Here is a 12,789-nt window from a genome sequence, read left to right on the forward strand (position 1 = left end):
AGTAGTAGTAGTAGTAGTAGTAGTAGTAGTAGTAGTAGTAGTAGTAGTAGTAGTAGTTGTCGCTGCTGCTGCTGCTGTCGTTCTGAACTTTGTACCAGGCAGGAGACTCCATCTGCCAGTATAGAACAGCTGCTGTTCAACCAACCAAGGCCAAATCAATGTAACAGCATTCATCAAGTGGGTCAAGACTATGGAGGAAGGACCAAGGAATGTCACAACTCCTTGCATTTATTCTTTCTTGATGTGATATTTGGGGTGGAAGAAGGTAAGTGAAATAAAAACATCACTTTTTCGAAAGTTAAATCTGCCTCAAGATTGGATGGGGCTGCATTTATATTCCAGAAAGATTGCTCTTAAAATGTTATTTTGCTAAGCTGGAAAGAGTATTAGATCAACAGAGGGCATTTCCTTAGTCTGTTATTTCACTGGGAATCCAGCAATTCATTGGCTTGCATTCTTCATCTGTAAGGAGTTCAGGGTTCCCCTGGGCCATTCACCATAAGGCAGCAACCAGCAGACCATAATGAATTAGTGTCAGGTCTAGATTTAGCACACACTGTGTCCCACTTTCTTAAAGAGCACCTCTAGGTCATGTAGCTAGTTACTGAAATACTTGCAAAAGCTTTTGGAGTCCCGGGGGTTAGATGAGGCTAGAAGAATATTTCCTTTAATACGTGATTACATATGAGGTACTCTATCCTCTCTGGACCTATTGAGTCTTAAGTTGAACTTGCTATTAGGGAGATCTCATCTCATTGGGAAGGGTTGTATACATTCTTCCTGGATGACAGCATAGGTGAAAGGAGAAATCTTGTGAATAGTGCTAGCTTCTCCTCCAAAGTTATCTAGGTCAATAAATAGGTTCTGACATAGTGATATAAAATGCTACCCGTAAACCAAGATGATGATCCAGACACTTCATGAGTAGGACCTGTAGATGCTTTTTCAGTGGATGGGAAGGATCTGTGCTACACTGTGTAAAACATCTTACCTTGTTCCCACTGAGAATAATAAAAAGTACTCCATCAGTCAGTTTATCCAATAAAGAGCACAACACCCTGTGGTTAGGGAATGAGCAAAGCCAACTAGCCCATAAAAAGATTGAATATTGGTAGGTATCATTGACTCAGTCCTCTATCTACTTATTGTAACTAATTAGCTACATAGTCACAAATATAACTCTCCTTAAATCACTCTCTGCTGGAATGCATGGTACAGAATAATGAAAATAAGAGATCCCAATCAAATTTTGAAAGTATTTTTTTTCTTTTCTTTCTTTCTCTATTTTTTAACTAGTTCTATGATTTCATTAATAGAAGTGATCCCTGGTGAGGAAGTTTCCTCTACAAATGGAAATGGGTATTGGTTCTGCAACTTTTAGTCTTAGAAAGTATCATGAGAGGTTAAGTTACTTTTCTAAATGAAATAGTTGTCTCCCATTGCAACTTGGAAATCAGAAGTTGTTTTAGACTATCAATAGCTACACACACACACACACACACACACACACACACACACACACATACACTTCTTTGATTCTTCTAAAAACCCCTTTTGAAGTAGGTAGTATAAATATTTCTATTTCCATTTTACAAATGAAGAAATTGTGACTCAGTAAGGTTAAGTGTTTCAGCCAAAATTGGAAAACTAGTACATTTATCATCTGCTTCCCTCTTCCACCAAGCCTCTTCTCCCTTCTAACCGTACTGTTTCTCTTTGGGTACCATCATTCACCCAGTGTGCCATTTTCAGAACTTTAGTTATGTTTTGGAATCTTCCCTGGGAGCTCTTATAACATTGGCAAAGTCTACTTGATTCTACTTCTAAGAAACCTCTCATATGGATGTCTTGCTATTCATTCCAATTCCGGTAATCTTATTACAGGCCCCTATTACCACCTATCTGTACTAATAATACTACCATGATAACATTTTTTTCAACTATTCAAGTCTTGTGAAGTTATTTATATGTGATCTCATTTTATTTCTCACAACAACCCTATAAAGTAGGTGCTATTATCATCTCCATTTTACAAATGAAGAAACTGAGACTCAGAAAGGTCAAAAGTGACTTCCCAAAGTTATAAAATCAGTAAGTCAGAGGCAGAAATGGTGCTCAGTTCTTCTTGATTCCAGTCCAGTTTTTTTTCATCCATTATGTCATTTAGCTATTAGAATAACTTTCCTGCCCCTACTTTCTATCTTCTCCAATTTTTCCTGACAGAATTATCTTCTTTGTTCATAAATCTGGTCGTGTCATTTCTAGGCTCAAAAATCTCCATTGCACCCTTATTATTTATTTTTTTAATACAATTTGGGTTAAGTGACCTGCCCAGGGTCACACAGACAGTAAGTGTCTGAGGCCATATTTGAAATCAGGTCCTTCTGACTCCAGAGCCTGTGCACTATCCACTATACCACCTAGCTACCCCATCCCTATTGCTAATTGAATAAATTTCAAAGCCTGTCATCCAATACTCTCTGCAGTCTGGTGCAATTCTAACTTTCTGTGTTTAACTCATATTATTCTTACACATGACTTCTATATTCTCATCTACTCTCTTCCCCTAGAATATTATGCCTTCTCACCTCTGTGCCTTGCTGATTCCTTTGCTTGAAGTTCCAGCACTCCCTAAATTTGCCTGTTAAATTCTGACTCATCAGCAAAAGCTTCCTTCTCTATGAGACTGGCATTGCACAGTGGAAAGACAACTGTGTTTTGGAATCACAGAACCTGGGTTCAAATTCTGCCTGTGACACTTAGGACCTGTGAGACCTTTGGCAAGTCAGTTAGCCTAAGCCTCAGATTCTTCACCTATAAAATGAGGGCATAGAACCAGATGATCTCCAAGGTTCCTTTCAGCTCGAAATCTCCCTTGGTGGAAATGCCCTTTTCACCCAGACTTATGCTGTAATTTGTTTCTCAGTTCTCTAATGCCCTAAGAATTCAATATTATGTGATATAATATTTTATTTGTGTTTTATTTCTTCATTAATTAAAAGAGTGAAGGAAGCTTGTCAACTAAATTTTCTATCTCCCTAAGTACTTAATGTAATATTCTGTGTACATAGTGAACTTCGTAAACATTTGTTGAATGACTTGATGAAAAACTATTGAAGATGCAAAAGCCAGGATGAAAACCTGCATCTTCTGATTGCAAATATAAGTACTCTTCCTATAACATTCCTTCTAAGGTCTCTTCCATCTCTGAGCTAGGAAGGTTGTTCGCTGCATACATGCAATGATGTCTTTATTTTCTTTGGGTACTCAGACACTTATTAGCTGTGTGACTCTGGGCAATTCACTTAACCTCTGTTTGCCTCAGTTGCTTCATCTGTAAAATGGGGATAATAATAATCCCTACCTCCCAGGATTGTGATGAGGATCAAATGAGATAATAATTGTAAATACTTAGCATAGTGCCTGGCACATAAATAAATGCTATATAAATGTTAATTGTTGTTGTTGTTATTACTACTCTATCTGATATTTTCTTTCCTTCCTTCCTACCTACCTTTCTTCTCTTCCTTCTTTTCCTTTCCTTCCTTTTCTCTTCCTCCCTCCCTCTTTCCCTTCCTTCTTTCCTTCCTTCTTTCTTTCCTCCCTCCCCTTCCCCTCCCTCCTTCTCCCTCTCTCCCTCCATTTCTTTCTTTCTACTCTTTCTTTCTTTCTACTCTTTCTTTCTTCCTTCTTTCCATCCTTCTTTCCTTCCTTCCTTCTTTCTTTTTCTTTCTTTCTTTCTGTCTTTCTTTCTTTTTTTCAAAACATCACTGCCTAAAATTGAATCTATATCAGAAATAAGAACACTTACACACCTATAATTTATGATTTCATCTGAAACATTCTCTTTAACAGAAATTTCTAATGAATTAAGTAGGGCCTTATTATCATATATTTCATTGTCAATCAGTTTTTCCAGTTTTCATAAATAATTGATGAGATGATGGATTGTGTTTTCCCTTTGAATACAGACTGCCTTTGTGACATCATTGCCTTGAGGGATTGTCTTTGGCTTTCTACGGCTACCTTCCCCTTCTCTCCTTTGACTTCAATTTATTAGTCTTTTAGAAGAGAGGGCATGCTGTTCTTCTATTGTGAAAACCAAAATGTGAATATGGTGTATTTGTGTGTGTGTGTATGTGTGTGTGCACACACATACATATATATGTATATATGCATACACACCAGCACACATATATAACACTTATACACACACTATACACACACACACACACACACACTTATATACACACTTATGTATACGTATAATTCATACACTAATGCATCTGATTTCAGTTTATACTTTCCCTGGAAGACTTCTGGATTGATGTAATCTTGAAAGGTAACTACAGAAACAATGTGTCTTTCTCAGAAAAATAGGGAAATTAAAGTTGTTTTAATGTAAACAGATCGATGTATCTGCTGTCTGCAGATAGGCCTGGCAAAAACCAAGACCTGTTTTAATGTAGTTAAATGTTTACTTGCTACCAATTACATTTTGCCCCGCATTTTCCTCTTAAGGATCAGTTACTTGATTTTATAACATTCAGAAATGTTGCTGTTCTTTTAAGGGAGGCATATCATATTTACTACAGTATTACACACACACATGCGCATACTCTCACATACACATAAGCACACACTCTCATAAATACAATTGCACACTTATACACACACAAGCACACACACACATGTACATACTCTCACCTACACATAAGCACACACTCTCATACATACACTTATACACACACACACACACACACACACACACACACACGCACACACACAGCCTGGTGGGGAAGAGGTGAAGGAGAACAGTTAGTAACATCACATAGAGAGCTCGTTGTGGAGTCAGGGGGAGCTGGGTCCAATTTTGCCTCTGACCCATACTGACTTTGTGACACTGTCCAGGACATTTAATCTCTCAGTGACCTAGGCAATTCTCTAAGACTCTGTGTTACAGAACAGTTGCCAATCTTCATTGGAAGAGGGAGTTGGTTCAGTGGGAATTCTGTTTAATAATGAAATCAAAGATTTAGGGAAAAAATACCAAAAAAAATATGCAATGTGATTTTCATTTCAATTGGCCCCTTTCCCACTGTCATGCTCTGTATAGAATTATGTTGTCAATAATTTGGTGGTAGCCAAAAATTATAGGAAATACATAGAATTTATGAAACAAATTTTTTAATTGTAGTGGTCTACTTTAGGAATCCTTAACTTGGGGGTAGTGAATTATTTTATTTTTCAATGTCTTGATTACTTTTGATAATTTTCAATTTAATTAGTTTCTTTTGCAGTCCTTTATATTTAATTTTATGAATTTTAAAGACATCATTTTGAGCGTCCAGAGGCTTCTGTAGACTGCCTAAAGGATCTTAGGCACAAAGAAAAGTTAAGAATCCATGGTTTAGTGATTGATTCGGCAGCACATGTAGTAAAATTGAACTATACAGAGAAGATTGGCATGGCCCCTGCGCAAGGGTGACACAAATTCGTGAAGAATCCATGGTCTACTTTAATATCTATATTCACTTCTCATGTTCTTCATGACTAAAAAAAATAATCACTGAGCTGCAAACCTACCCATTGTCACTTAGAATAGATTATTTTAAATCCGTTGACACCTCATACAGCCAGTAAGTAATGTTCCCAATGTCCAAAGCCTTTTAATTAAGCCAAGATTTAACTCCCATTCCCTTATCTTTTCTTTCCTGTCCATTTTGATTTATCATCAAAGGATTATAGGCTTATAGGTTGACAGGCCTGAGAAGTCATCTTGTTCAAACCCTTTCTTTTACAGATGATAAAACAGAGGCCCAGAGAGTTGACATGACGTGCCCAAGGTCATAGAACTAATCATTTGATAATATGCTAATGAATTTATGCAAATCAAAAAAATTGTAGTTCTTTTTGTTTTTGAAATTCTTTTTGAAGAATCTATAGTACAGTCTAGTAGTAAGGTGTAATAGATAGAACTTGTACTTGGGTTCAGAAGACCTGGGTTTGAGTCCTTGCCCTGATATTTCTTTGTGACATTGGATAAATCACTCAGCCTCCCTTGTCTTTGGGTTCTTAATCTGCATAATGAAGGGGTTGGACACGAAGACAACTAAGGTCACTTCCAGATGTGAATATCAGCTAATGGTTAAAAGCTATAGAATCTTTCCTCACTTTGTCCCATTTGTCTGGTTAGCTCCAGTCAGGACAGGATAGATTTGTAAGACATTGAAGAGGTCACAGGTTAAGGCAAACATGATAGTACATGATCCAGAATTAAACAGAATCCTGAGGCCATTTGGGTAGGGTCGCTGATGTTGTTCAGTCACGTCCAACTCTATGTGACCAAATAGACTTTGTCCAGGGGGTTTTCTTGGCAAAGGCACTGGAGTATGTAATTTTCCTTCTCCAGTGTGTTCCCATTTTACTGATACAGAACTGAGGCAAAAAGGAGTTAAGAAACTTGCCCAGGGTCACACAGCTATTAAGTGTCTGAGGCTGAGTTTGAATTCCAAGCTTCCTGACTCTAAACCCAGTGCTTCGTCTACTGAACCACCTAGCTGACCCTGGGTAGACTACGGTCAGTTGGGGAAGGCTTTAGCTGGACCCATTGCTTCAGCAAAAGTTCTAAGGAAGTTGTTCTTCTGACAGACCTCTCATCCTGTACTGCCTTTGACCCTGTGGGAGAACCTTCTGGATCTGAAAGGACCATTTCAAGATTGGCAAAATACGCAACTTCTGGGAGTGAGGGTCCTTCTATATAAAAGCTAGAGAGGGAGAAGAGAGTGAGTGCTTGCATCCAAAGAGAGAACCATGCCTTCCAGGACAATTCAGGGTTTTGTCGTGCCAGACTCTGAAGTTTGTCCATTTGAATAGACCCTACATCTTTGTCACATGTGTCCATCTTCTTTGACCCAGTCATCTTCTGGGCCTGAGTCAGAGAACTCTAAAAACTGGTTAAAAAACAACCTCCAGTAACCCTCAACATCCCAGCATATAATGGTGTTATCCGTATTTCTGTACTTGGCAGGAATGAGGTCTAGTTTTTGAAAATGAATTAAGAAGAAAAACACACACACCCAACACTACAGTGTTGTGCTAAGCCAGTTGTTGCCATGGCAATAGGTGCTATATATGTCTTGTAGAAAAGAGATTTAAAAAAAAAACTAAAAATCAAAATTCTCTTACAAGGGAACCAAGCAGCCTGTCTACATTTATAACACATCCTTTTCTTTTGTTTCTACATAAAGGAAATCACAAATCAAAGCAAAACTGCAAATATTTTTACTCTGAGTAATCCATTCCTTTTTTATATACCAATATAGGAGACCTGAAGATAATATTAAAAAAAATAAAATTAAAAAAATAATCTTTTGGCAAGGTTTTACATCAGTTGCAAAAAAAACAAAAAACAAAAAACAAAACCGTACACATACAAAACAACTAGAGTCATAAATTTGTAATAGTACTCGCTAACCACTGCATCTCTGATGAGTAGGCCCTATAGGCAGTCGATTAGGAATCCAAATGAATCAGGAACAGTTTGCCCTTCTTAGATGTGGCCACGTGTTTTTCTAGAATGGAACCATTTACATAACATGTTGAAACAATACAGTATAATTTTCAATGTCTCCTTCCTGCTGAAAATCCTGTTGTGTTGTCAGGGCTTCTAGCAAGTGTGATCTGAAATAGGCCATTACAACTGCTCAGAGTAAAATGAATGAGTACAAAATATTCCCACTTACACTCATTCTGCCCCTGCCACCTGACTTTGATACTGGATACCAAGACACATTCAGTAGGCTTGGTTTTAAAAAAATAAGTACTCAGGTGTTTTAATACTTGTTTGGGGAATAGTGAGAATAAGTTCAAAGACATATTCAGACACTTCTGATGGACTACAAGGAGAAGTCTGCAATGACTTGGTTGTCAATGCCTGAGACATCCTTTATAGATGAGCACTATTACCTGCTTTCCAGGAATTTTGTCTCTAATTGGGCTGGTATATGTTTCCTATGTCTTCCCTGTCAATGTTCAATAAATATATCCATGATAGAGCTGTACTTTGTTTACAATGGTTTCTTTCTTTTCATGGGATATAGATAGATAGCCATTCATTCATATCTCTCTCTCTCTCTCTCTCTCTCTCTCTCTCTTTCTCTGTCTTTATCTCTGTTTCTCTCTGTCTCTATCTCTCTGTTTCTCTGTCTCTGTTTCTGTCTCTGTCTCTCTCTCTCCATATGGATGGATAGATAGATACACACACACACACACACACACACACACACACACACACACACATTGGGATTATACTGCTGAGAAAACAAATGTATGACCCCATCCCCTCCCCTATACCCACTAAAAGTATTAAACTGAGCCAAAAAAAAAATGCAGAAGCAATTTTGTTTTTCTCTTTGTATATGCTTGCTTACAGCAGGTACTTAATTGGCACTTGTTGAATTGAATTGAACTGAAGGAAAATTGTACACATCTTCCAGCTTTTGTCATCTCTAGAATTGGGACTCAAGGCTGTCAGAATAGAATTATGTTTATCCTGAATTTTAATGAATATTTTGGTGATGCTTTTTAGGAATTTATCCCAGTTTGTGTTTAATGTTTTCTCAGCCCAGTAAGAGAATCCAGTCTACAAACAAAACCACTGAATTTTGATAAGGTTCTCTCTTTATTCTGCCTGCCTTCTTGCAAGATTATATTGTCTAAGAATACATAAGTGGAATTTTGGCAAACTAAAGAATTTGAAGAATACATTTCATATTTTCCTGTACCTTTAATATCTTGATGGCTAAATATCTAAAATTATAATAATATTGTTGTTTAGTTATATTTATAATATATCATACGTATATGTGTGAATTTCTATACCGTAAGCATCTCTTTATAGTTGTATATGCCTGGTGAGGAGGAACTGGGCAAGATGAAAATGGTTTTAAATTAAAAATGTCAATGAAATACCATATTACCCTATCCTTGAATGTTAGGACTGGTTATTTTAATAGATTGAAACATGAGCTAAAAGAGCTGGGCAAAGGAATAACATTTGTAGTTCCACAGTATTTCTTTTGATCTTGCAAATGCCATATTCTAAACTTTATTCTCAGTACCCCTGCAATGGTGTGTTGCAAAATAAAGTTCTTCTTCTTGAATGTTTATTTGAGAAATTAACCAAAGCCCTGTTAGAATGTTCAAAGATTTGAGGAATTTAAATGGATGTTTGAGGTTTTATACTTCAGGCTTTTACCCTTGAGAAAGTATCTGCTTTACATCCTTCCTGACAGGTGGTTTTCATTTCTCACTAAGCTATCCAGAACCATGACAGAGGAAGTGACATCTATTTGTCAGTTATTTTCACTGCCAATCAGAAGGAAAGGAAGACTCAATTCCTTTTGGGTTTTGATATTTTTGTCCATCTGGATCTTAAAACTGTGTAAAATTTAAAACTGGAGAGTTAAGATGATTAAATAGGGTTAAAGGTTAGAGCTAAGAAAAATTAGTCATTTGGACTCCTGGTCTTCTAAGTGACTAAGTGACTAAGAAAATCAGATCAATATTGACATTGATCTACCAATATATTTCTCTTGCTCCTATCTGATATGCTGATTCACTCCTCCAAAATAGCATGTGTCTAGCTATTTTTAGTGTAATATCTAGTTTTCTCACTAATATAGAAATATACACAAAAGTTCAGTCAGAAGGTGATTGGATATTTAAATAACTGGCCTTTTATAGGAGCTAGCTATGAGAATATTAACCTAGAGGGCAATTGCCACCACACCCAGCCTCCATTTCAACCCTTCCCTCCATCCTTAATGGTATTATTCAGCGTATCACTTTCACCAGTTTCTGAAACCACTGCTACCAGAAATACTTTTCTTCCATACCGACCACTGCCACAGATGAACTGTCCCTGTTACCACCCTTCCAACATAGAAGGTATGCACATTTCACTGTACTTCTCTTGACAGGCTTAGGATTAGAGTACAAGACTTTTTGAGGGCCCTTCTACTTTAATTCCATGGTTTATGACATAAAAGCAACATACTGGTAATTTTCAAGTATATGAATTTGTTTGTATTGCTAAAGCCATGAGCTGAGAAATTTCATCAATTCTTTAGGAAAGAATGATGGGGAATAACCTTCAAATGTAGGAGAAATATTTCAGATTAGGGACACATAAGAACTTTGCAATGATGGGGGAGTACAGTACACAAGGATAGATTCCCGAAATATAGGAGTCGAATCTTCTGCAGGTTTTTGACAGAGGCAGCTTGGAACACGGGAAGGAACACAATGGTCTGGCAATTAGGAAGCTGGCATTTCAGTACCAGGTCTAATCTCCAGTAAGGTGTGCCACATTTTTTACTAAAATTCCCTCATCCATAAATTGAAGAATTTGAGCTCACTGTCTTCAAGATCCTTTCAAACTAACTTTGTATGACTAATCTTCTTTCATTTATTGATAGGCTTATTAGATTAAAGAATTTGAGATACGGCATAAACATGGGATATCTTATTATGCAAGGCATTTAATAGTCTCTTATGTTACGCCTAAGGATGAGATTGAGATGTATGGACTAATATATAGTATTATAAAATTTATTCATAATTTTTTGACTAGATCCAAAGAAGAATTATAAAGGGAGGTCTCTAGTGGAATGCCCTAAAGATCATCCCTTGGGATTTTGCTGTTCAACAACTGTTTTTTTTTTTAATCTAGAGTTCAGATGGAGAGATAAATGTCATATCTAATCAGTTCTGTAGGTGACAGAATGCTCAGAGAGATGGCTAACACAGAGACAGGATCTTAAATTTTCTCAACAAGCTAGAGAGATTGACGGAATATAATGTAATAAAATTCAATAGAAATAAATTCAAAGTCATTCACTTGATTTCTAACCTTATTCCTAGGGACAAGAATTGCACCTGTGATGTCATTGGTACAGGGAAATCCCCAGTGAGGAAATTCCCTCTGCCAATGCAGGTAAATACCTTCTTTCTCTAACTTTTAGAGAGTTGCTTAGAGCAGAGGTATCAAATGTCCTGCAAAACTGCTACGTATAGCTCGAACTTAACAAAATAAAAATACAACATAGATAATGTTAATTTGTGGTTTTCTAAATCAATAAATCTTTCCATTTGAGTTTGATACTACTGGCCTAAAGCACTGAGGTTATAATGTGTTGCCTAGGTGGAGGCACACAGTGAGTATGTGTTGGAGGCAGGACTAGAACTCAAGTTTTCCTGGTTTTATGGCTGGATCTCTAGGCACTGTGCTATGCTGCCTCTTTGAACAATAACTTTAGGAACTCCAGATGGTAAAATAATGGTTTGTTTGAGAAAGACATAGGGGTTTTAGCAGGTTATAAACTCAATATGAAGTCAGTAGGATGATATGGAATCTAAAAAGAGTAATGCAGATTTAGGGTGTGTTAAATGAGAAAGAGTGTCCAGACTGAGGAAGATGACAGAACCTCTGTTTTTTGCCCTGGTCAGACCACACCTAGAAAATTATATTCAATTCTGCAAAGTATATTTTAGGAAGAATGTAGTTAAAACTGGAACTGTCCATAGTGGGGTGACTGGGATAATTGAATGATCAGTGACTATGACATATGATGATCAGTTGATAGTAAGAGATGTTTAATCAGTCAACAAGCATTTATTAAACACTAATTATATTCTAGGTACAGTGCTAAGTACTAGAGACAAAAACAAAACACAACAAACAAATATTAAAGAGTCCCTTCCCTCAAGTTGTTTATAATCTTCTGAGAGAGAAAAAACAAACAAAACATTCACATATCAGCATAAAAACCATATACCCAACATAATTTTGTGGGGAGAGGTGACTGAAGGACTAAGAAAAAAATCTTCTTTAGGAGGTGGTATTTGATCTGGGCAGCTAGGTGGCAGAGTGAACAGAGTGCCTGGCCTAGAGTCAGGAAGACCTAAGTTCAAATTGGACCTCAGAAGCATACTAGCTCTGTGACCTTTGGACAAGTCATTTAATCCCAATTGCCTCTTTAAAAAATATGTGTCCCAAGACAATTACTGGCTTTGTGACCCTGGGCAAGTCACTTAATGCTGTTTGCCTCAGTTTCTTCATCTATAAAATGAATTAGAGAAGGAAATGGCAAACCACTCCAGTATCCCTTCCAAGAAAATCCCATTTGGGGTGACTAAGAGTTGGACACTACTAAAATGACTCAATGACAACAACATTTGATCTGGTTTTTGGAGAAAACTAAGAGTTTTTAAGAGGTAGAGGTGATGAGGAAGTATATTCTAGGCATAAATAGAAATGCACAGAGATGGGAGATAGAATGTTAGGCACGAGGAACAACAAGGTGAGATTGGATGAACTAAAACTATGTTGGAACTAAGTTGTTAAGGTTTTAAATGCCTTCCAGACGACTTCATATTTGATCCTAGAAGGCATAAGAAATCACTGGAGTATACAGAGCAGAGGAATGGGACCTGTGCTTTGGGAATATCACTTTGGCCACCATGTGCTCAGGCTCAATAAGAGAAGACTTAGGGATGACCCAAAGCTGTCCTAAGGTATTTCAAGGACTGCCACAGGGAAGAGGGATTAGGTTTGTTCTGCTTGGCTCCAAAGGCCAGAAGTAAGAACAAGGGTTGTTGGAAGCTGCAGAGAGGCAGACTTCAACTCAATATAAGAAAAATAATTTCCTAGTGATTACAATTGCTCCAAAGCTGAATGGGGTGCCTGGGGACTTAGTTAATTCCTCATCACTGAAGTCTTCAAAT

The 12,789-nt window shown here is 37.2% G+C and overlaps 1 protein-coding gene and 1 non-coding gene across 4 annotated transcripts in view; both read left to right on the top strand.

The window, feature by feature from the left end:
- The window catches only part of SLC8A1 (solute carrier family 8 member A1), a 488,864-nt gene that overhangs the window by 117,184 nt on the left and 358,891 nt on the right, over positions 1–12,789 (top strand). The gene's annotated exons all lie outside the window — the stretch shown is intronic.
- Positions 5,414–5,520, top strand: LOC114045560. Its single transcript, XR_003569391.1, has one exon. It is a non-coding gene; the product is annotated as a U6 spliceosomal RNA (small nuclear RNA).

This window comes from Vombatus ursinus, unplaced genomic scaffold (assembly GCF_900497805.2).
Source record: "Vombatus ursinus unplaced genomic scaffold, bare-nosed wombat genome assembly UNPS02014778.1, whole genome shotgun sequence".
Taxonomy (NCBI): Eukaryota; Metazoa; Chordata; class Mammalia; order Diprotodontia; family Vombatidae; genus Vombatus; species Vombatus ursinus.